At 42.5% G+C, this 21,821-nt stretch overlaps 1 long non-coding RNA gene across 1 annotated transcript in view; it reads left to right on the forward strand.

Moving 5' to 3' along the window:
- LOC141141390 (uncharacterized) overlaps positions 1–21,467 on the forward strand; it is a 40,683-nt gene extending 19,216 nt beyond the window's left edge. The window contains exons 2-3 of the long non-coding RNA XR_012244056.1: positions 20,568–20,727; positions 20,808–21,467. This is a non-coding gene — a long non-coding RNA (uncharacterized lncRNA). The remainder of the gene's footprint in view (positions 1–20,567; positions 20,728–20,807) is intronic.
- Positions 21,468–21,821: the final 354 nt, after the last annotated feature.

Consider the following 21,821-nt stretch of genomic DNA (forward strand, 5'->3'; position numbering starts at 1 on the left):
AAAACCAGACACTCCAATCTACTGGAACTACAGGTAGCATACATGGCCCTGGTGGTATTCAAGGGGATGATTCAGGGAGCTCGGGTCAAACTTCAATTGGAGCACCAGACAGCGGTATCATATATCACCCGACAGGGAGAAACCAAGAGTCTGGCGTTACTTCAGTTAGCAACCAAAATTCTCCACTGGGCCGAGACTCGTGGAGGATTTAACAGCAGTGTACATTCCAGGCAGCCAAAACCAGATAGCAGACCATCTGAGCCAGAGGTTTCCCAGCCGTGGAGAATGGGCAATCAGCAGTCACTATATTCAACCAATTTTTGCCAGATGAGGGACACCCAATATAGATCTGATGGCCACACAAGGGAATGCAATGAGGCGATAGCCCAGGATGCCTTCTCGATCTTATGGCGGTTTCCCCTAGTGTACCTGTTTCCGCCAATCCCATTAATCATGAGGACCCTGCTGAAGATCGCGAATCCTAATCCTGTCATACCTAATTGTACCCTTCTGGTTTCCTCTGCTCTTGCAGATGGCGTCAGCCCCACCAGTACACCTACCTCTCAGGAGGGAGCTGTTATAGCAGGAACAGTGGGTGCACCCCAACAAAGAGGCTGTGGCTGATGGCCCGTCTGTTGAATGGGCCCAACTGCATGCACAGGGCCTCTCAGAGGAGGTGATCGCTACATTACTGGGGGCAAGGAAGACTACAACAAACACCACATATTCCAGGATTTGGGGAAAATTTGTGGACTTCGCATTACAGCATAGTTTCTCCCCGTTAACTCCAGATATCGCAAATATTTTGGAATCTCTAAAAACAGCACTAACTATAGGCTTGGCATGCAACTCAATTAAAGTTCAAGTGTCAGCCCTGTCCTGCTTCACAGGACATAGATGGGCTAATGAGCCTTTGATAAAGCAATTCCTCAGAGCCGCAATAAGAGTGCGGCCACCAAGGAGGAACCTCTTCCCAACTTAGAACTTGGGCACGGTCCTAAAGGCACTGGTGCAGCCCCCATTCAGTCCAGCTGAATCATTTACACTGGGATTTCTAACAATCAAACTGGTTTTCTTGACAGCCATTATGACGGCCAGAAGAGTGTCGGAATTAGCAGCCTTATCCTGTGAAGAACCATTCTGCATTATTTATCTGGACAGAGTGATCCTGAGACCCACTTCAGTCTTGACCTCTAAGGTGGTCTCAAGGTTTCATGTAAACTGGGAAGCAGTGTTACCTTGCTTTACGCAGCCTCCAGAGCAGGCGAACCAGTTGGATTTTAGACCTCTGGATATAGTCGGCTTAATATCAACATATCTTCAAAGGACACAAGAGATATGCAAATCGAACAATCTGTATATTTTCCCCTTGGGACCCAAAAAAGGAGAGGCAGCACCATCAAGGGTCTTGTCCACCTGGATCACAAGAACTATCTCCTTGGCATACAAGCAACAGAGCCTTGCTCTCCCACAGACTATACGTGCTCATTCTACAAGAGGGATAGCAGCTTCGTGGATATCCGTGGCAAAGATCCCGGTGGAAGACATATGCAGGACCGCTAGCTGGTGTTCCTGTGTGTGACAGACCTAGCCGGGAGAGAGACTTTTGGAGGGGACTGAATGCTAGCCTCTTGCCGATCGATCGTGGGCCCTGGCATTTGGGGGAACGGTGCTCTTTGTGAGCTGTGTGCCTGGGGACCCTTGAGGTGTTATTACTGTGGATTCAGGTCCTGGTCCCCCAGGACACACAGACTCTGGGGACCCTGGATTTGCCATATTAGAAATAGTGGCTGATTCATAATGCTGGGACAAATACTGTTGGGAGGTGCTGGTGTCAATTCCAGCCCCCTGTCTGTCTGTTGCCTGCTAGAATGTGTATTGTAAATAAGTCTCTAGTATGGGATCTAAGAGTCATTAGATCCCCATTGTTTGTGTTAATTAACTCTGCTATTGTGATAATGTTGATTGGGTTTTCGGAGCTACAAGACGGATAGTCTGGCCTAAAGGTCATGTCCGAGTCATCTAGGCTGTCTAAAGGGATTAGTTAATTAGCCCATGTTAATTAAGTTTCTGGTCACAGGTGTATGTTCAGAGTAACATGAGCCGGAGGTACGCATCTCCTCTTTTATTGTATAAAAGAGCCTGTATTTTTTAATAAAAGAGATTCCTGGTTGAACTTACATACAGCCTGCCTGGTGTTTGTTCTGAGCTACACAACTGGAATAGAACAGCACATAGCTGTAGTTCTAGTCCAGGAGCATCGGATGACCGAACCATCAAATGTTGCGATCTGCAGTCTGATTCTATAGCTGCAGAGGAGTGTGGGGAGAGTGGAATCGAGCGAGCAGGGACTCGTTACACTGTGAGACTTTTGCTCAGCACTACAAACTGGATGTGGTCACCGCTAGTTCTTCGATGTTTGGAGCGGCGGTAGTGTTGATTCCTTTGACCAATTAATTAAAGTGTGGTGAAGCATGGAATTGGGCGAGTCTTTTTTGTTTCTTTCCCACCCTATATTGGCTTGGGTATATCCCATAGTTTGCTGATGGGAGGACGACCGGGAAAATGGAAAATTGTTATTAATACTCACTGTAATTTTCCTTTCCTGGTCCGCCCTCACGTCAGCACAACTTTGCTTCCCTCCCTAAGTAGCCTGTCGCCGCTACAAAAGAACACGAGGGGGAGGGGAGGACAGGGATTTTTAACGCTGGAAGAAGGTGGTCCTGGGGGTTAATGAAGAACAGTTAACCCATAGTGTGCTAATGTGAGGACGGACCAGGAAAGGAATATTACGGTGAGTATTAATAACAATTTTCCGTTTTCTTTCCAGGTCACAGCTCATGCACATTTCTTTTTCGATTATATTTCTCGCATGATGCTCCCATCATTGATTAGAAATTTGTTTGTTTTTCCAAAAATTTCCAACATGACAATTACTCAAATTCGATGGTCGCATAAAAATCGGCAGCTGCTGCAGCCCACTATTATTATTATTATTATACAGAATTTATATAGCACCAACAGTTCACGCAGCACTTTACAAAATTAAAGGGAGACAATACAGTTACCATATGATAAAATACAAGAGGATTAAAAGGGCCCTGTTCAAAACAGCTTATCATCTAATAGGGTGGGGCAGGTGGTACAAAAGGTCGTCACTGTGGGGAATGAGCTGATGGAAGTGATAAAAAATTAGTTGGAGGCAGAGCTTTTTTTCTCAAACAATAGGTGCTGGAACTTAACCACGGCCCCACAAAACCCTTCCCCCTACACACACCCCCCAAATCACATCAAATAGTGGATGTGTTCAGTCAAATTTCACAAAAACAGTAGGAGGGTCTTAAAGGGGCATTAAATATCAGGATTACATTACATACAGAGTGCAGAGCTGTCACTTGTAAACAGGGACGAAAAGAGTTTAACCCTGCGCTTACCCAACAAGTCAGCAGCTCACACAACAAATAAGGATTTTGTCTAAAGATTACAAGTGTACAAGCAAGTGTAGCGCTAGAGGTTTTGCAAGCTTATGATATTACGTATACATAAGAAGAATATGAAAAAGAAAAGAATAAGCCTCTATCCATTCACAATGTGCAAAAATACAGTCTCTGGTGATCTTCAGATGTCACTTCAAATACGGAAAATTATTGCTAATCCAATGGTTGCCTGCAACTTCCTAATCACCACGTGGATAACTCATGCAGAGAATTGAGTGTGATGGACCCTCCACACGGAAAAAATGAAGGCTTACCAGAGGGATTGGACTCATAGGAATATATGTTCAATGAGTCAATCAAGCTTGTATCACCAACAGGCGATAAAAAGGAAAGGACCTCTCAACTGGATGGCAGCAGAACTTCGAATTTGTCCAGAACCATGAGGGAACCCTCTTTATAATGGATGGCAACCCGTCCAATGGACCGCCTCAGGGGAATAGCCCATATGTAATAAAAAGGGGCCACATAGCATAATACCGTTTGTAAAACGAATTTATTTAAAACAAGTAAACAACTTACATTTCTGTAGTAAAAAAAGCGCTTCAAGTAAAATTATGGCAGGCAGTGGAGTCTCCCGGCGCGTTTTGTCTTACAAGACTTCATCTGGGGTACTCACCCACTGCTGCCATACCCCTTAAAATAGATACCATGGCCCCCTTGATGAGAATCCAGCTCGTATCTACAATTAACCTGCACTCCTGGGTTCGGCCAAAATGGCGGACCCGCGTGCGTTCCAAGCCTCCTTATGGTGTATCGATGCGCGTTCCAACGTCCTACTAAATTTCATGCAAGTATTCTAATGAATATAATCATAAGAGTAAACCACTTCCACAAGATAAAAGGAATCTAACAGTAAAAATAAATAGATGAAGTTTCAATGTGTTTAAAATCACTCGTAGTGTAGAGCTTGTGTATGAGGATGGGAAGAGCATGTGACCCGACATACGTCACCTCGTCTATGAGACGGACGCTCATTGCTTCCCATCTCCTGGAGCGCTAAACATAAACAAAGACTCTGGCGTGCGTCCCAAGCCTCAGTATAGCGATCCACAATACGCGGTGACGTCAGCTAAGATCTGCCGTGACAGCGCAACAAGGCTATCAACTATGCGCTGATGGGAAAAAAAAAAAAAATTAATGTGAAAATATTGAATTGAGGAGAGGATAATGGACACCACCATAGGGTGTACGTAACCTCAAATAAAGACATAAAGATCTTTAAAATTAGAAATGTAAAGAGTGAAATTGTTAGGTTGAGGAGAACATGATAAACGCCACCGTAGGGTGTGCGTATCCTCAAATGAAGACATATGAGTCTAAGTGACATGAGTGACTAACCAATACCCTAAATTGAATGAAATGTGACTAAAAGGCCAGAGGATATGGGAAATTACCATGATAAAAATAAAAATATCAGTGAATTAGTCAATATATGAATTAAGTGAATAAATTTACAAAAAAGAAAGAATATAACCTAATATTAATTAAGTGAATAAATTTACAAAAAAGGAAGAAAATAACCTTATATAAATCCGAGGTGGATTCTCAATGGGTCCACAAAGTTATGCATATATTAACGTATACAACATACATTTTAGATGTAGGTATATAATCTAAGAGTCATTAATAAATGCGTTTATGTCTAGTTCCATATTTATACCACATGGAGAAAGGGACTGTAGCTCATGTATCCAGAATGTTTCTAGACGGGAAACACCCCTGGTCATAGCGCCCCCTCTCCAGGGTGGAATGTACTGGTCAATCACTAGAAATTGTGAACCTAGTGGGTTACCATTATGGAATTCCTTAAAATGCCTGGGTACACTATGCTTCGACTTCCTCCCTTTAATAAGAGCAATATGTTCACCCACTCTTCTGGTAAAGGTTCTCGTTGTGCGGCCAACATATTGTTGGCCACATGGACATGTAATTAAATAAACAACATGCCTGGAGTTACATGTGCAGAAAGGTTTAATGGTATACCTTTTACCTGTAACTGTAGATGTGAATTCTGTTAGTTTATGTCCCACTAATGTATTATGTTGGCATACAACACACTTTCTACATGGAAAGAAGCCAGTCCAGTCATGAAAAAATGAAGGCTGCACTGGAGGGTTAGTGACATTAGGTGCTACTAAGCCACGTAGGGATGGTGGTCCCTTAAAAATTAGTTTGGCTTGTTCGGGTAGCATTTTTCCTAGGATATTATCTTGCTTCAAAACCCCCCAATGTTTTTTTATAATATTCTTAATTTGTTTATGTTGTACTGAGTAGGAGGTTAACATAGCCCATTTGAATGTGGAGTCAGGTTCCCTTTCTGGTTTAGCTTCAAAGAGAGCATCTCTGTCCTTACTGATAACTCTCCGAAGGTCTGATTCTAGGGTGGTGCCATCATATCCCTTGTCGAGAAACCGTTGTTTCAAGACATTTGCTTGTTCTATGAACACATCTAAATTGGTGCAGTTCCTCCGGAGTCTCAAGAACTGACTCCGAGGGACTGCATTCAGCCAGGATCTATGATGACAGCTATCCCTAGGGATGAAGCTGTTTCGATCCGTTGGCTTAAAATAAGTGTTAAATTCAAAATGTTTATTAACAATCTTAATTTCCAAATCGAGGAAGTGGATCTCATTTTCGCTAGCTTCATATGTTAAGGAGATACCTCTGTCGTTTGTATTAAGACACTCAAAGAATTGTTTCAATGATTCTAAAGTACCACTCCTATGAGTCCAATCCCTCTGGTAAGCCTTCATTTTTTCCGTGTGGAGGGTCCATCACACTCAATTCTCTGCATGAGTTATCCACGTGGTGATTAGGAAGTTGCATGCAACCATTGGATTAGCAATAATTTTCCGTATTTGAAGTGACATCTGAAGATCACCAGAGACTGTATTTTTGCACATTGTGAATGGATAGAGACTTATTCTTTTCTTTTTCATATTCTTGTTATGTATACGTAATATCATAAGCTTGCAAAACCTCTAGCGCTACACTTGCTTGTACACTTGAGCTGTCACTTGTAAACACAGAAACCAGACTTCTGTGTTTACAAGTGATTGTGGTGAGCAGGCACCAAAGGGTCTGAGCCAGAGGTGGTGGAACTGAGTTCCACCAAGTTCCCCCTGAAAAAAAGCCCTGGTTGGAGGTGTGATAGGCTTCCCTGAAGAGATGAGTTTTCAGGGATAGCCTGAAGGCATCTAGAGTAGGAGATAGCCAGACAGGTTGAGGTAGACAGTAACAGAGGATAAGAGAGGCTCTGGAGAAATCCTGGAGACAAGCATGGGAGGAGGAGACAAGGGAGCTTGAAAGTAGGAGGTCTTGAGAGGAGCGGAGAGGACGGTTTGGGTGATATTTGGAGACAAGATTGGTGATGTAGCTCAGGGCAGAGTTGTGAATGGCTTTGTATGCTGTGGGCGATCAGGAGCCAGTGTAGAGATTGGCAGAGAGGGGTAGCAGACACTGAGCGGTTGGTAAGGTGGATAAGTCTGGCAGCAGCATTCATGATAGACTGAAGAGGGGATAGCCTGTGGAGAGGTAGGCCAATGAGAAGAAGGTTGCAATAGTCAAGGCAAGAGATAACAAGGGAGTGAATGACTAATGCCGCGTACACACGATCAGACATTCCGACAACAAAACTGTGGATTTATTTCTGACGGATGTTGGCTCAAACTTGTCTTGCATACACACGGTCACACAAATGTTGTCGGAAATTCCGAACGTCAAGAGCACGGTGACGTACAACACGTACAACGAGCCGTTCAATAGCCAGTGCGGCTCTTCTGCTTGATTCCAAGCATGCGTGGAATTTTGTGCGTCGGAATTGTGTACACAGACGATCGGAATTTCCGAAAACAGATTTTGTTGTCGGAAAATTTGAGATCCAGCTCTCAAATTTTTGTTTTCGGAAATGTCCGATGGAGCCTACACACGGTCGGAATTTCCAACAACAAGCTCACATTGAACATTTACATTCGTAAATTCCAACCGCGTGTACGCGGCATAATGGTGCGAAATTCAAAGGAAAATTCTCATGCCGCATACACACAAGCGGACTTTTCGACCAGACTGGTCCGACGGACCGAGTTTGGCAGACAATTCGACCGTGCGTGGGCTTCATCGGACCTGCAGCTGACTTTTTCGGTCGACAATCTGACGGACTTTAGATTTGGAACATGTTTCAAATCTTTACGTCGGAACTCCGCCGGACCCAGTTTCTATCGAAAAGTCCGCTCGCCTGTATGCTAGTCCGACGGACAAAAATCGACGCTAGGGCAGCTATTGGCTACTGGCTATCAACTTTCTTATTTTAGTCCTGTCGTACGTCATCACGTACGAATGCTTCTGACTTTGGTGTGATTGTGTGTAGGCAAGTCCGTTTGTTCGGAAAGTCCGTCGGAAGTCCGCCCAAAGTCCGTCGGATAGATCGTCGGACCAGTCTGGTCGAAAAGTCCGCTCGTGTGTACACGGCATCAGTTACGATTTTCAAAAGAAAATTCTTTCGGAATTCGACCCATCTATGGCCGGCCTAACTGAACTAATATTATCGACTAACTAAATTAAGTTTATAATGTTGCTATATGGACCTTGTGTAATGAACAGTGTAATGTCCACCCTGATATCATTGATGGATGTTTTGTGAACACTGATATGTTCAAATTTCAAACAAATATTTTCTGTTGTCCTTAAAGGTCAGTTTATTGTTTCCTGAAGCAGTTTGTGATATGTCGCTTACTTACAAGCTGATAGGTGTGCCGTCTGGCTTGCAAGTACCTGTCAGGGAGATTTATGTGAAATACATGAAGTTTGATAACCAAAGCTTTTAAAATTTGACACATATTGCAGAAAGTGGATTATTAACTCAGGTCTGATGTGTCAACAATGGGCCTGCTTTAACAAATGGCTCTCTGAATGTTACACTTTGCACTCAGTAGTTTTGAAACCGGCTTCACTGGTGACAGGAAAACTATTCACAACAGTCATAGTTTTTACAAGAGCAATTATGGAATGAGACTATTCTTTGTTTCTAGAACAAACATGTCTACAAGATAATAGTTCAAGAACATATAGGTTATTCACTAAAGTCACCTACTCCACTTTAAAGGATGCCCAAAGGCATGAGATGGCAGTCATGTGTTTGTTAATGAAGACTTTTTACACTAAAAGAATGACGTGTGATTTGTTTAAAACTTTGGAAATCTCATTCATCTGTTCCCACCCACCAAGTTTAGTCAACCCTGCACCCGTTGTGATATAAAAAATCTTTATATGTACTATTTTTAAAGGGTCTTTGGTTCAGTCCTGGGTGGTGTGAATATATGGTGGTGCCACTCACTACAGCATTCTTCTGTGAGCCCATGGTGGGTCCTTGATGCCCTGGGCATTCTTAGGAAGTGGGTTCAACGACCCCCAGAACAACAATAATGTTTAGGTGGTTATCTAGTGGCAAAAATGAAACTTACTTTTTACATCTTTTAAAATTTTTCCTTAAATTGGAGTGGGGTATTAAATAATCCAGTTGAGTCATGTAAGGGGGAAGTAAGGTTTCACATTATATTCTAATGCTAACACCTCTGTACTACTATTTATATACTACTTGCAGTTTATTATCCTAGATATAAGTATATGGAGCTCCAGGCTCTCCCCCCCAAATTTTTCAGTCAGCAGCTTCAAATACTGTAACTGCTGACTTTTAATATTAGGGCACGTACCTGTCCAGAAACCCAACGGTGTCCTCACCTGAGCCAAATTTTCAATCAGCTATTGGGTGCTGGTGCCGACATCTTGACTAAGGGAAACCTGCAGTGAAGCCTTGCAACTTCACAGCCGGTTTCCTACTGTGCATGTGGGTAGCGCATTGTGCTTTGTGAATGCTGCAGGGGAAACTGCGGTGGCGAACTGAGCCAGAAGTGGGAGCGGGTACCTGTCAAAGCCAAGTACCCTCCCCCGCAAAAGGTGCCAAATATGGCAGCGGAGGGGGGAAGGAGGCAGACAAGTGGAGCTTCCCCTTTTGGGTGGAGCTTCGATTTAAGGTACATCTGTTATTTTTATGACGCACTACTGGATAAGTGTTAGTGAATAATGGTGTTTTCCAGCTTAATGCCCAACTGAACTTTTAGTTTTATTCAGCCACTTCCATTCCAGGTGTATCAAAACAATAGGTGTTCTAAATCTTACAGTTCTTTCATAAAACAGCCACATACTGTTTGCCGCCCCCCCCACCAAAAAAAAAAATTACCACCGGCCTATATATATATATATATATAGTAATATTTACAGTATACCTCTGAATTTATGCTGTGATGTCTAGCACCAAGCCATCAGTAGCATATTCTTTAAGTCCTGTAAGTTGCAATGTGCCACCTCCATGGGTCGGACTTGTTTATCTAGCACATCCCACAGATGCTCGTTGGATTGTGATCTGTAGAATTTGGAGGCAAAGTCAACACATTGAACTCGTTGTGTTCCTCAAACCATTCTTGAGTTCATTAGACCAGGCCACCTTTTTCCATTATTATGTGATTCAATTCTGATGCTCATGTGCCCAGTGTAGGTGCTTTTGGCTTCGGACACGGGTCAGCATGGGCACCCTGACTGGTCTGCAGCTATGTAGCGCCATATGCAACAAACTGTGTGTTCTGACACTTTTTCTACCAGAACCAGCATTAACATTTCAGCAATTTGAGCTACAGCAGCTCTTCTTTTGGATCGTACGTGGGCCAGCCATGGCGCTCCACATGTATTATTGAGCCTTGGCTGCCCATGATCCTGTCACCGGTTCACCGGTTTTTCTTCTTTGGACCACCTTTGGTAGGTCCTGATCGCTGCAGACCAGGAACATCCCACAAGAGCTGCAGTTTTGGAGTTGCTCTGACCCAGTCAATTTGGCCCTTGTCAAGTCACTCAAATCCTTATGCTTGCCCATTTTTTCTGCTTTCAGTACAATATGGTCATAATGTTAAACCATTGGAGGTTGGTTGATGCCATGTTTAGGAAGTATTTAGAGTTCAGGTCAGACTCACTTTATTCAACAGCGGCACTGAACATACCCTTTAATGGCCATATATTAGGTAAGATGCGGTTGGTTAGTATGTGCTGCTTTTTCCTGTTACTGCCCATTATTTTTATTTATCTGCCTATTGCTGTCTTAGGGACTGTCTGTGGATCTGGCAGCCAGATCTACTGATATGCTGCGGAGGTTACCTTTCTGCCTGGACATTGTAATTAATGAATGACTGATTCAAGTATATGTGAGTGCAGTGTTGTTATGGATTATACTACTCTTTGGAACTATGAGCTTTTACCTATCCATTTTGATATATATATGTAGTTTTCTCGTACAGCCTGCATTTCTCTCTTTTACACACTGATTAAGGTATATGCCTTCCTTGTATACTTCATATATCTAATTTTCCTTTGGTAGGACTAGTTTATCTCTATCCAGTGGTGAGAGACAGTTTAATATTATTTTTGTTTGAGTGACTGCAGCTTAATTGCTTGATTAAGAAATCAGAATGTTGCTAATATATTTACCTTTGTAGGCTTTTAGGTCATAGAAAGATATTGCCATGCGGGCAGGCTACTCGGCTTTTTTCACAGATAGCACCTTCCCTAGTATAATTTTCTAGAAAGTCCTTAGTGGTGTAGGGATGGTGTTATATTTAGTTGACAGTGATTATGCCATGTTATTGTGAGTTGCCCATATCTCTTCATTTTTTTTTTTTTACTATTATCAGACAATTGCTTTTAGTATTCAATTGAGATGATCTGGGTCCTTGGTGACATTACCCTGTCTTCTGTATAGAACTAGTCCACCTGTGGCAGTCCCGCCACTGGTCACAATTTGATGTCATCCCCACTTGTCACTCTGAAGTGGTATGTAGTTTTGCATGAATCATTAGGATATTGAGTGTAAATGCAAATATGTATTTTTGAATAAATATTGTAATTATTTTCATTCAGCCAGGTTGTTCTCTCATTGAATTGCAAGGTCCAGAAGAAGCTTTGCATGCGAAACACTTATGCCGCGTACACACGATCGGACTTTATGGCATACTTGGTCTGGCGTACCGGATTTCGTCGGACAATTCGATCGTGTGTGGGCTCCAGCGGACTTTGTTTTCCCAAGTTTGACGGACTTAGATTTGAAACATGTTTCAAATCTGTCCGACGGACTCTGCTTTTTAGTGTACAAACCGGTCGTCTGTGTGCTAGTCCGACGGACCCAAACTGACGCATGCTCTGAAGCAAGTACAAGATGGAAACGCTCGGTCTGGTAAAACTAGCCTTTGTATTGAAGCTAGCACATTCCTCTTCTGTGATCTTTTAATACAGCGCATTTTTTTTTCTTTATAATGCGAGAGGAATGAAGTTGTTTTGCTGATTATATTCACACAGAGTTCTCACAAACAACTTTCTTCAAGATTTATCCTCATGCCATGACTAATATGATATTTTTTAAAAGCCAGATCTCCAGAACTAAAGTAGAAAATTATTTTTTGGACTCATCTTTTTTTTTTTTGGAGATTTAAACAATATCTATTTTACAATGTGTGCTAAATGATCCAAAATATTATTTTATTCAATTTTTTTTTTCTTTTGGTTTCTAGTTACCACAATAACCTTAACAATTTTTATTGTTTTAATGAACCTTAATGAGGTTGGTGTCCCTTGTTAATTAGACATAGGGGGGTTATTTTCAAAAGGCAAATTCATTTTTCACTACAAGTGCAAATTGTACTTGGAATTGCACTGAAAGAGCATTTGGAAGTGCATTCGCTGTGGATCCGAGGGGCACATGCAAGGAACCCCAAAAAAAACAACATTTCTCTTGCACATGATTGTATGATAAAATCAGTAGCGCTTCCCCTCATTTCAGATCTTCCCCTCAGATTTACAGCGACTGCACTTCCAACAAGTGCACTTGCAGTGCAATTTATAAAGTGCACTTTGCACTAGTACTTTGCACTTGAATAGCCAAATGATTTAGCCTTTTGTAAATAACCCACATAGTCTTTTTGACCTGTACCTGCCTACTCAGAAACCAAATGTCCTTTTTGAATCAAAACACATAGTCAATAATGTAAGGTAACGAAAAGATACATTTATTTTGGTCAAAACAGAAATGAGGAAGGCAACAGTGGAGACACTTTTGGAATGTGTGAAGCCTTTTGTCCCCCAGGACACACATCAAGTTTTAGGACAATACAATTGGTATCTTGCGACTAGGGAGCACAGTCCGAAGTCAGACCAGACAGAAGCCAGGCAATCACCTTCGACTATTCCGTGGAGCCTTCCCTGCATGCTGCCCTGCAGCCTTCCCTCCACGCTTCTCTCCAGCCTTCCTTGGAGGCTGTGCTTCTGGTGGTGTACTTGGGGCAGGAGGAGGAGGAGAAGGAGTAGTAGCAGGAGGAGTGGCTTCATCTGCTATATATGTTTTTTCAGTAAGCTCCCCTCTCAAGCCCTTCTCATACCCTTGAAAAATAAGACCCTCGCAGAGGAGGCGTTGCCCCTTTTGAAGATCCAGCAATCTGGTGGCCATATATGTTCCATACGCCTCTTCTGCATTGGGTGGTGTGCTGAGGATTTGGCTGGCTTCCCGAATGAGGGCTAGTGATTCCTCCTCAGTTCGGGTCATCTTCCTGGGCCTTTTTGTGCTAATGCGGAGGGGAGGCACCTGACATTCCGTGAGGATTCTACTGGGCCCAGCCACGGCCTCCTCCTCTCTCCCACTGGGCAAGGCCTCCTCCTGTATACCTCTGGGCACGGCCTCCTCCTGGCTGAGCTCATCCTGGGTAAAAAAAGGGACATACCGGTAGTTTTAATTACGTAATCACACACAATTTTCAGCTCATGACTTGCAATTATAATTCTAAACAAATAGTAAAGGCTATCTTTTTGACCCCACCATTATTCTAGCTGCTCACCAATATTTGACGTATATTTTTGGCCACTACTGTCTATCGATATGTCTACATATTAAAAATTGTGATGAAGTAATTTTTGGTGAAGCAATTCGAAATTTTTTATGTTTACATCATTAATATTTACACAATCCCAAATTCACCAAAAAAGTATACCTGGCTGAAGCTGGGCGCATCCACTTCATCAAGGATGAAAGGGCCCAGTTTTTCATGGGACTCCTCAGCTGGGGTGGAGGGAAGGGTGGAGGTGGAGGTGGAGGGAAGGGTGGAGGTGGAGGGAAGGCTGGAGGGAAGGGTCATCCAGAAATCACAGTTTTTGGTAAGAAAAAAAGGGGGGTTGAATCGCGCTAAAACAGATTGGTGATCATACACATCATCGCCAAACCAAACATTTAGAACTAAGTGAAGAGTTCCCCTTTAGTGTATACATAATATACAAAACACATGTCAAATGAATAATCAATCCAAAAATAAAATGTTCAAAGTGATAATAAAAAAGTCCATGTATAAAAAATAAATCACCCAAGTGATATGAAAGTATCTTAAAAAAGTTCCAAAAAACATAAATTCTTGCTGTGAGAAGAAAAAAGCGTGCTTGCTCCACCACCGTGAAATCAGACTGGCCGCTTACCAGAAACTCATGATCCCCCATTACAGAGGATCAGAGAAAGCTGTTTGTTAATACTGCTTTGAACCACGACCAATGGATCAGAGACCTTATACCGAGATGGGACATCAAAGACTGCAGGGTCAGGCTAAAGATGTTCACACTGACAGGTACTCAGACATCAGCCCAATGTTAGTAGACAATAGTAGGCATGTAGTGTAGTCTGGAGCGCCGGTGGAAGCTCACAGACAGCCCTTCCTACTGGAAACAACAGCAGCAATGGGAGGTGACGAGAACACGTCGCTCTGCCCTACGCGGCATTTCGTGATAGAGCCACATCATCCAGGGGCACGAGCGGCGCGTCTCGTCACCTCCCCTTATAGTACTAAGAGCCTGACCAAGCCTCGCTTTGAGTTCCACTCCATCGGCAGACTTGCACAAAAAATTGAAAAATCCCAAGCGCTGATTGGTGCCTCACTAAACCAAGCCTCACTGTGAATGCCGAATCATCAGCGAGCCTACCCAGGTCAGATAATCCCAAACACTGAGTGGTGTCAGGTGCGCAAGTGTGTGCACAATCACTGGAGAAAGAATTAATCATGAATTGCAATAAACCGCTGGCTGGAAGGGGGTATGAGGTCAGGGAACCATAGAAACTCATATGGAGATAGGTACCCCAAAAAAAGCAATAAAATGTCAACAAATTACTAAAATTGTCAAGTCAACCAGTGCGATCCGTGTCACAGACAGGACATTAATTGACTTGAGCATAAGGGGACATTCTAAAGATAAAATAAACAAAGGCAACCCGGTGGCCATGTTAAAATTGCAAAAAGATATATAAATGAAAATAGAAATAGAAAATGGAAATAAAATCAACTATAGGTAATAGAGCTGTGTATCCTTACGAACACACAGAAGTCATACCTATATTGTATAGATAAAATAAAGGCAAAAAAGCCTCAAAATAATCCTAAACAAATAGGTCCCATCTAGCAGCATGGTCCGTGTCACAGACAGGAACCGGCTTATAAAAGACATAAGGAGACATGTCAATGAAAAACACGGTGGCCACCTAGTGGCCGTGTTCAAAATGGCACAACACTATAGAGCCATGTCAGAAAACTAATCCCAATGGATATATTGAATCAAATGGAACCAATAAACCTAATCGTGACTGTAATAGGACCATAGCCGCACAAATTCGTCTTGAGGAAAATATTGATAGAAAACATTCCAAGAATAGATCACAAAAGACAAATAAACAATATTTAATAATATTGATATTTTTAAATGGATCCTTATTATTAGTTTTTTATTAAGGAAAAATCGGATGCGCCATAGAAAGGATCTCCATCTCATATGGAGATAGGTACCCCAAAAAAAGCAATAAAATGTCAACAAATTACTAAAATTGTCAAGTCAACCAGTGCGAGCCATGTCAGAAAACTAATCCCAATGGATATTAATAAAGGCATTTACGTCCACGTCGACATTCATGCCGTGTGGTACATAGCTTTTGAGCCTGTGGATCCAGGACATCTCACTCTTAGAGAGCTCCCTGACCAACAGGCTACCCCGCCAATGTGGTTTGTACTTATCAATACCCACAAACAGGGTATTGGAGGGGTCCCTGTTATGTACCTGGTCGTAGTGTCTGGACACAGGGTGCTTGTCATAGCCTCTCTTAATATTCCCTATATGTTCGTTTAGACGAACCCGCAATGCCCTTTTGGTTCTCCCCACATACTGAAGCCCACAGGGGCACTGTAAGAGACAGACCACATCTACCGAGGTGCATGTAATAAAGGGTTTGATATCATATGATCTTAAAGTGCTAGTAGATGTAAACTGGGTAATTCGCCTAGCCCTATTGGCGTTTAGAGAGCAAACTTGGCATCTTCCACATTTATAATAGCCAGTAAGGTTTTGGAGAAAGTTGCGATTCTCACATGGAGGATCTTGGACAGAGGGAGCTACCTTACTCCCAAGGGAGGCCACCCCCCTAAAGACCACTCTAGGTCTAACTGGTAAGATTGAGCTCAAAACTCTGTCACTACCCAGCAGATGCCAATGTTTCTGTATCAATTGTTTAATATCGCGATGCTGTACCGAATAGGTGGTAATAAACGGCACAGCATCTGATACAGTAGCATTATGTCGGGGTACATCAGACAATAGTGAGAGTCTGTCTCGTGCCGTTTTCACAGCCAGAGACAGAGATGCACGGTCATATCCCTTCTCGATGAACCTATCCATAAGAATGGATGCTTGTTCATCAAAGGTAGTAATGTCTGAGCAATTATGTCTCAGATGTAAAAATTGGCCCTGGGGGATAGCTCTGAGCCAAGGCTCGTGGTGACAACTATCCACCGGGATGTAAGAGTTCCTGTCGGTCACCTTGAAGTGAGTTGATGTCACAAAATGGTCCTCCACTATCTGGATCTTCAGATCCAGAAAGTGGATAGTGTCACGACTGGCCTCAAAATTGAACCTAATACCCCTGTTATTATCGTTTAGAGATGTCATGAAGTTCTGTAGCTTCGATTCACAACCATCCCACAGGAGGAGGATGTCGTCAATGTATCTGGCCCACAGGAGCACCTCTGATCTCCTGGGTGCATCAACGACATCCTCCTCCCACTTGGCCATGAAAAGGTTGGCCAAGCTCGGAGCATATTTTGCCCCCATGGCCACACCCCAATCTTGGCGGTAAAACTGGTTCTCAAGCCAAAAATAATTATGGCTAGCGGCATAATGCAAAAGTTCCATGATGAAATTAATTTGTACAGGAGGTAAGCCAGAGTCACGGGTGAGAAACAGCTCCACCGCTTGGAAACCCAGGTGGTGAGGCATAATAGTGTAGACACATCGGCCATCACCATCCAAAGTCCCTCCTTAGGGGAAATGTTGGAAAGCAAATTAATCACATGTTTGGGGTCATTGATAAATGAAGGTATCCTAGAGACCAAAGGTTGCAAAAAATGGTCGATATATTTGCCCACCCGGGACGTGATAGAATCTATCCCACTCACAGTGGGACGTCCCGGGGGGCAAACAGGATCCTTATGGACCTTCGGGAGGTAGTAAATGACTGGAGTGCGAGGTGCACTGGGAACCAGAAATCATCTTTCCTTGTCATTTAATATACCTCTCTGGAAACCAACCTCTACGATAGATTCAAGCTCCTTTTTATATCTGACCAGAGGGTCTCTTTGTAAAACCGTGTAAGTCTCGGTGTCATCAACCAACCAATGCATTTCCCTCTGATAGTCACAACGATCTAGGATTACAATCCCCCCACCCTTGTCAGCTGGTCTAATGACAAGGGATTTGTTGTGACAAAGGGATTCCAATCCAACTTGTAGATCCTTATGCAAATTTGCCTTCTTGACCCTGATCTGCTCAAGGTCGCGGAGGACAACATCCCTAAATACCCGAATGGCCGGAGCCACGGGGCCAGGAGGATTGAAAAGAGAGGCATTAGAGAGGTTGGAATGTTGGTATTCTCCTCTCATTACATTACCCACCCCATTCATAGGGTTAGATAACATATACCGTTTAATGTGCAACTTTGGAATGAATTTGTGCACATCCATAAAGGTTTGAAACTTGCTCAAGCTCCTAGGTGGAGCAAATTTCAAACCTTTATCCAACAGTCTCTTCTCGGGATCAGTTAGAGTTTGTTTAGATAAATTGAAAATGCCAGTTCCTAGGTCCTTTTTCTTTTTGGATGCCTGGACCCGCTACCCCCCTCTGACTCCTCTTTTCGTTCTACGGGGCGTTTGGCTGTCCGTAAATCCCTGGGAAAAACTCAATTTTGATTGTTTCTGCCATCGGAGGGACCAGGGTATTGTGGTGGAACAGAATAGGTACAATCCCGTCGGGAATCTACAGGATAATGAGTACTCTGGTTCCTCATAGGGTAATTCTGTCTGTAAACATTGGTATTAGTTCTCCGGTGTCTGGGGGTATCCAGGTCGGACAGAGGATAGAACCAATTTTGCAACGGGACAGAATTTGCATAACCATCAGAAGAAGGACCATAAGGAAGCTGGTTGGGTCTCATATTGTAATTAAGAGGGTTAGGACTCCATGATGAGTTTCCCCAATTAGTGGGGGGATATCATATGGTTGTGCATGATGACCAGGGTTTGAATCCCCATAGTAATCATATCTAGAATTCCCCGGTAGTCCCCTAGAGGGAGTACCCCCAGGGCCATGATTCAATCTATCTTTATGACCTTTAGATTTTTTCCCCATGGCCTTAGGACAGACATCCCTCCTGGGTGTGTGCTGAGTCGCTTGTCTCTCCTGAGGTAGAACAGGCGTAGCACTGGGAGGAACAGGATCTTGTGATTGTGTGTCCATCCTCCTGTTTTCTTCCTCAAGTGAGGCAAGTTTTCTTTGCCAGATAAACACAAACCCAGACTGGTAATCTTGCTTGTCTCTGGTATATTTCTTTCTCTTTTTGGCTTTTTGATCCCTATCTTCCTTCTCCAATATTTTTAAGAGACCCTTGGAGTGTTCTTTATATTCTCCACTATTAATATGAGGGGCTAATTGGTCCTTAAGAGTCTTGATCTCCCCATCCAGACGAAAGAGTTTATCTCTCTTTCTCTGAATGAGGAAACGTAGAAGGCCAATTCCTGAGTCATTGAAATGTTTGAACCAACCCTCCAAGTCTGGGTCACCCTTCTGAGGGGGGACCTCCCATCGCAGACTTCTCTGGACCATGGCCTCCCTGATGTACTTTTCAAGGAAGGCAATGTCCCATTGTGTATGTGTCTCCGATGTTGTCAGATTTTTCAGTCTCATAAAGAGACCACTAATTCCTGAGTCTAAAGATAATGGGGTGGAATCAAAAACACCTGAAGTGTCTACCACTCTTTTTGCCCGGAATTAGAAAATATCCATACTGGTATGAGCCAGTCAACAAGCTGCAATTAATGTGTTCAAAACGTGATAAGAAAAATGAGGGGAATAACTGCGCTACAGTGAAATACATAAACAATAACAATTATCTATGTAACACAAACACAGTGAAATTAAATAAGAAAAAAACCTGGCCTGCTGCTGCTCCAGATCTGCATGACTCCTGGATCTTATTGTGTTCCCGTCTGTACATATTGCGCAAGATATCAATTTTACTGTCCAGAAATGTAAGGTCTGCCTGGGGGACTCGAGTCTTCACAAATTCCAAAAGTGTGCCCAGTGTTGCCTTCCTTGCATCTCTATTCGAATATAATGGGTGCTTGACCTCACACGGGTTTCTTTTTTCTTGATACAAATCAATGAAACAGGTCATAAATTCTTCATCCTTAAAGGGATTCATTTTTGATGAAAGACAAGACACAAGATAAAAAAATGTAATGTCAGTCCAAACTCCCAATATTATTTTTGGATGAATCTAGGGTACACATATACACACACACACACACACCAAACACATTCACCAAACACACACCCACGTTTAATCTTACCTTCGTTTCTGACGCTCACTACTTCCGCTCGGACATACGTAGGCCATCGTAATAGCTTTATATACACTGTGCATATGTCATGCTACACCTGCGTCGCCCGCCCCTGACGTTCTTTAGTACGATTTGTCCCCGCCCCTTCACTCTTCCTTGCGCAGTGGCAGTATATAGAGAAAGATGGCGGAGAGATTATCTGCAAGTAGTGTGGAGGAAAGCCACAACCATCCAGATCCAGAACATGGCCTTTGAAGAGATGGTGGATATGGTGTCCATATTGAGAAGGAAGGACTATGATGGCAAAAAAGGACCGTACACCGGACAAAATATGCGGACAAAATAATGTCCTCAGTTGTCACCGCTCCTGACCAAAAATTTGGCACTAAACGGGCTAAAGAACAATTGAGGAAGCGGTGGTCTGACCTCAAAAGTAGGGAGCCTGAACAATATTGGCGAATAAAGAAGCTGCTTAAAAAAAGTAAGTACTTGTTGTGTGTTCCTAATGAGATACTTAACTCGCATGCTGATCCATATGCTTTTCGTTTATACAGCATCGTTCGTAAAGACCGTTCTTTTGAAAATACATATGATACGAAGAAAATGACGGGTTTTTTTTTTTTCGCCAAATACGATGGTACAGGGTTGGACATACATTTAGGTCTTGATAATTTGTCGTACTCCAAAAATGTGGTGATGTTGTGTAGATGTGTTTGAAACTATAATGCTTCTTCAAAAATTATTCAGTATAATGTAAGGACAGGACACAGCAGCCTTTTCCACATCTGGACTCACGAGCACTAGTGTACTATGTGACACCAGAGACAATTTTTGGGGGTAATACACATAGGGGCTCCAGGGGATACGTGAGGTGTCTGCATCTGTGAAACTTGAATGAAAATGTGTATTTTTTGGCATTTTTGGGCAGAGTGAATTTTAATTCTGTCTCCCAAATTTTTGGGGAAACAAAATGACAATTGTCCACAACTTCTAACCAACGTTTCTTATTCGTTTTTCAAGACTGAAATATCACTGTGTTTTAACTATAACTTTTGTTTCATTCTCATAGGGGAGAAAAGACTCAGACAACAGTCCAAGGATCCCAGGACCCCCCCGAGGTCACCAGCCTGAAGCTGAAATTACCCCAAGCCCCAGCCCAAGACCACGCCTACCCGACGAGCTGGAGGAAGGAGAGGTGGAGGAAGTGTGCGATATTTCCACCCCACCAAGTGAGTTACTGACACCCCAGCTTAAGTTAATCTATTTAGGCGTGCATATTTTACAACATTTTTTTAATCACAAATTTTAGGTGATGTTCTGGTTGTGGAAGGCCAAGCGGCGGAGCCATTTAGCACAGACAGTGCACAAAGACTCATTGGGCAGATAATGATGTGGAATGGCCAAATTGATAGAATGCGTGACCAAATTGACAGCATGAGAAATCGGCTGGACAGCATGCAACAGGAAATGAAGAACATGATTGATGTTTTGGGCAGAATCTAATAACTTTTTGCCTAAAAACATCAATCATGTTCTTCATTTCATTGTCAAGTTTTATTTTTTAAAAATCTTTTTACTTGATAAATACTAAAGAAAAAATTTAGCAGATGCACACGATGTGTCATCATGTGCTATCTTCCATCAGGGGATATCAATGTACTTGTAATGTGTTTTCATCAGAATAATGTTATTTTGTGAGAGGAACAAAGGGATTGCACACACAAAACACGTCCATTGCTCCCCCATGATGGGAGATAGCACATGTTGACTTGAACCTTTTTTAATCCCAAATTGTGAGCATCTGCCAAATTTTTGTTTTACATGGGTGACATCACCAGCACCGTTATTAGCATGTTGAACTTTGTAAGTTCCTGTTATTTTTGGTTCTTATGTTTTTAAAAACCCTGTTGTCAAGCCATATTTTGTAAACAATGTATATTTTATACAAATATGCCTAAACTAAAAATAAAAGAAAATATATTGTTACCAAAAAAAAAAAACCATAAACACGTTCAAACAAAATGCACCTTTCAATGTGCACACAGTAAAATGTTTTTACTACTACAATGTGTGTGGCTTATTATTTATCAATAACAGTTTGTTTTTTTGTGTGGTTACAGTGACAAAGGGCCTTATTAACTAAAGGGAAATGCACTTGCCACTACAGGTGCACTAGGAGACAGACAAAACTAAATGCAAACAAGAATCAAAACAATTGATTGTTGCCAAAATTTTTTTTATTTTTTTAATGAAAATCTTAAAGCTCTTGTTGCATTGCAATGGCCCCCCCCCCCACCATTAAAATAATTGACATATCTGTCAC

This window comes from Aquarana catesbeiana, linkage group LG04 (genome assembly GCF_042186555.1).
Source record: "Aquarana catesbeiana isolate 2022-GZ linkage group LG04, ASM4218655v1, whole genome shotgun sequence".
In the NCBI taxonomy this organism is placed as follows: domain Eukaryota; kingdom Metazoa; phylum Chordata; class Amphibia; order Anura; family Ranidae; genus Aquarana; species Aquarana catesbeiana.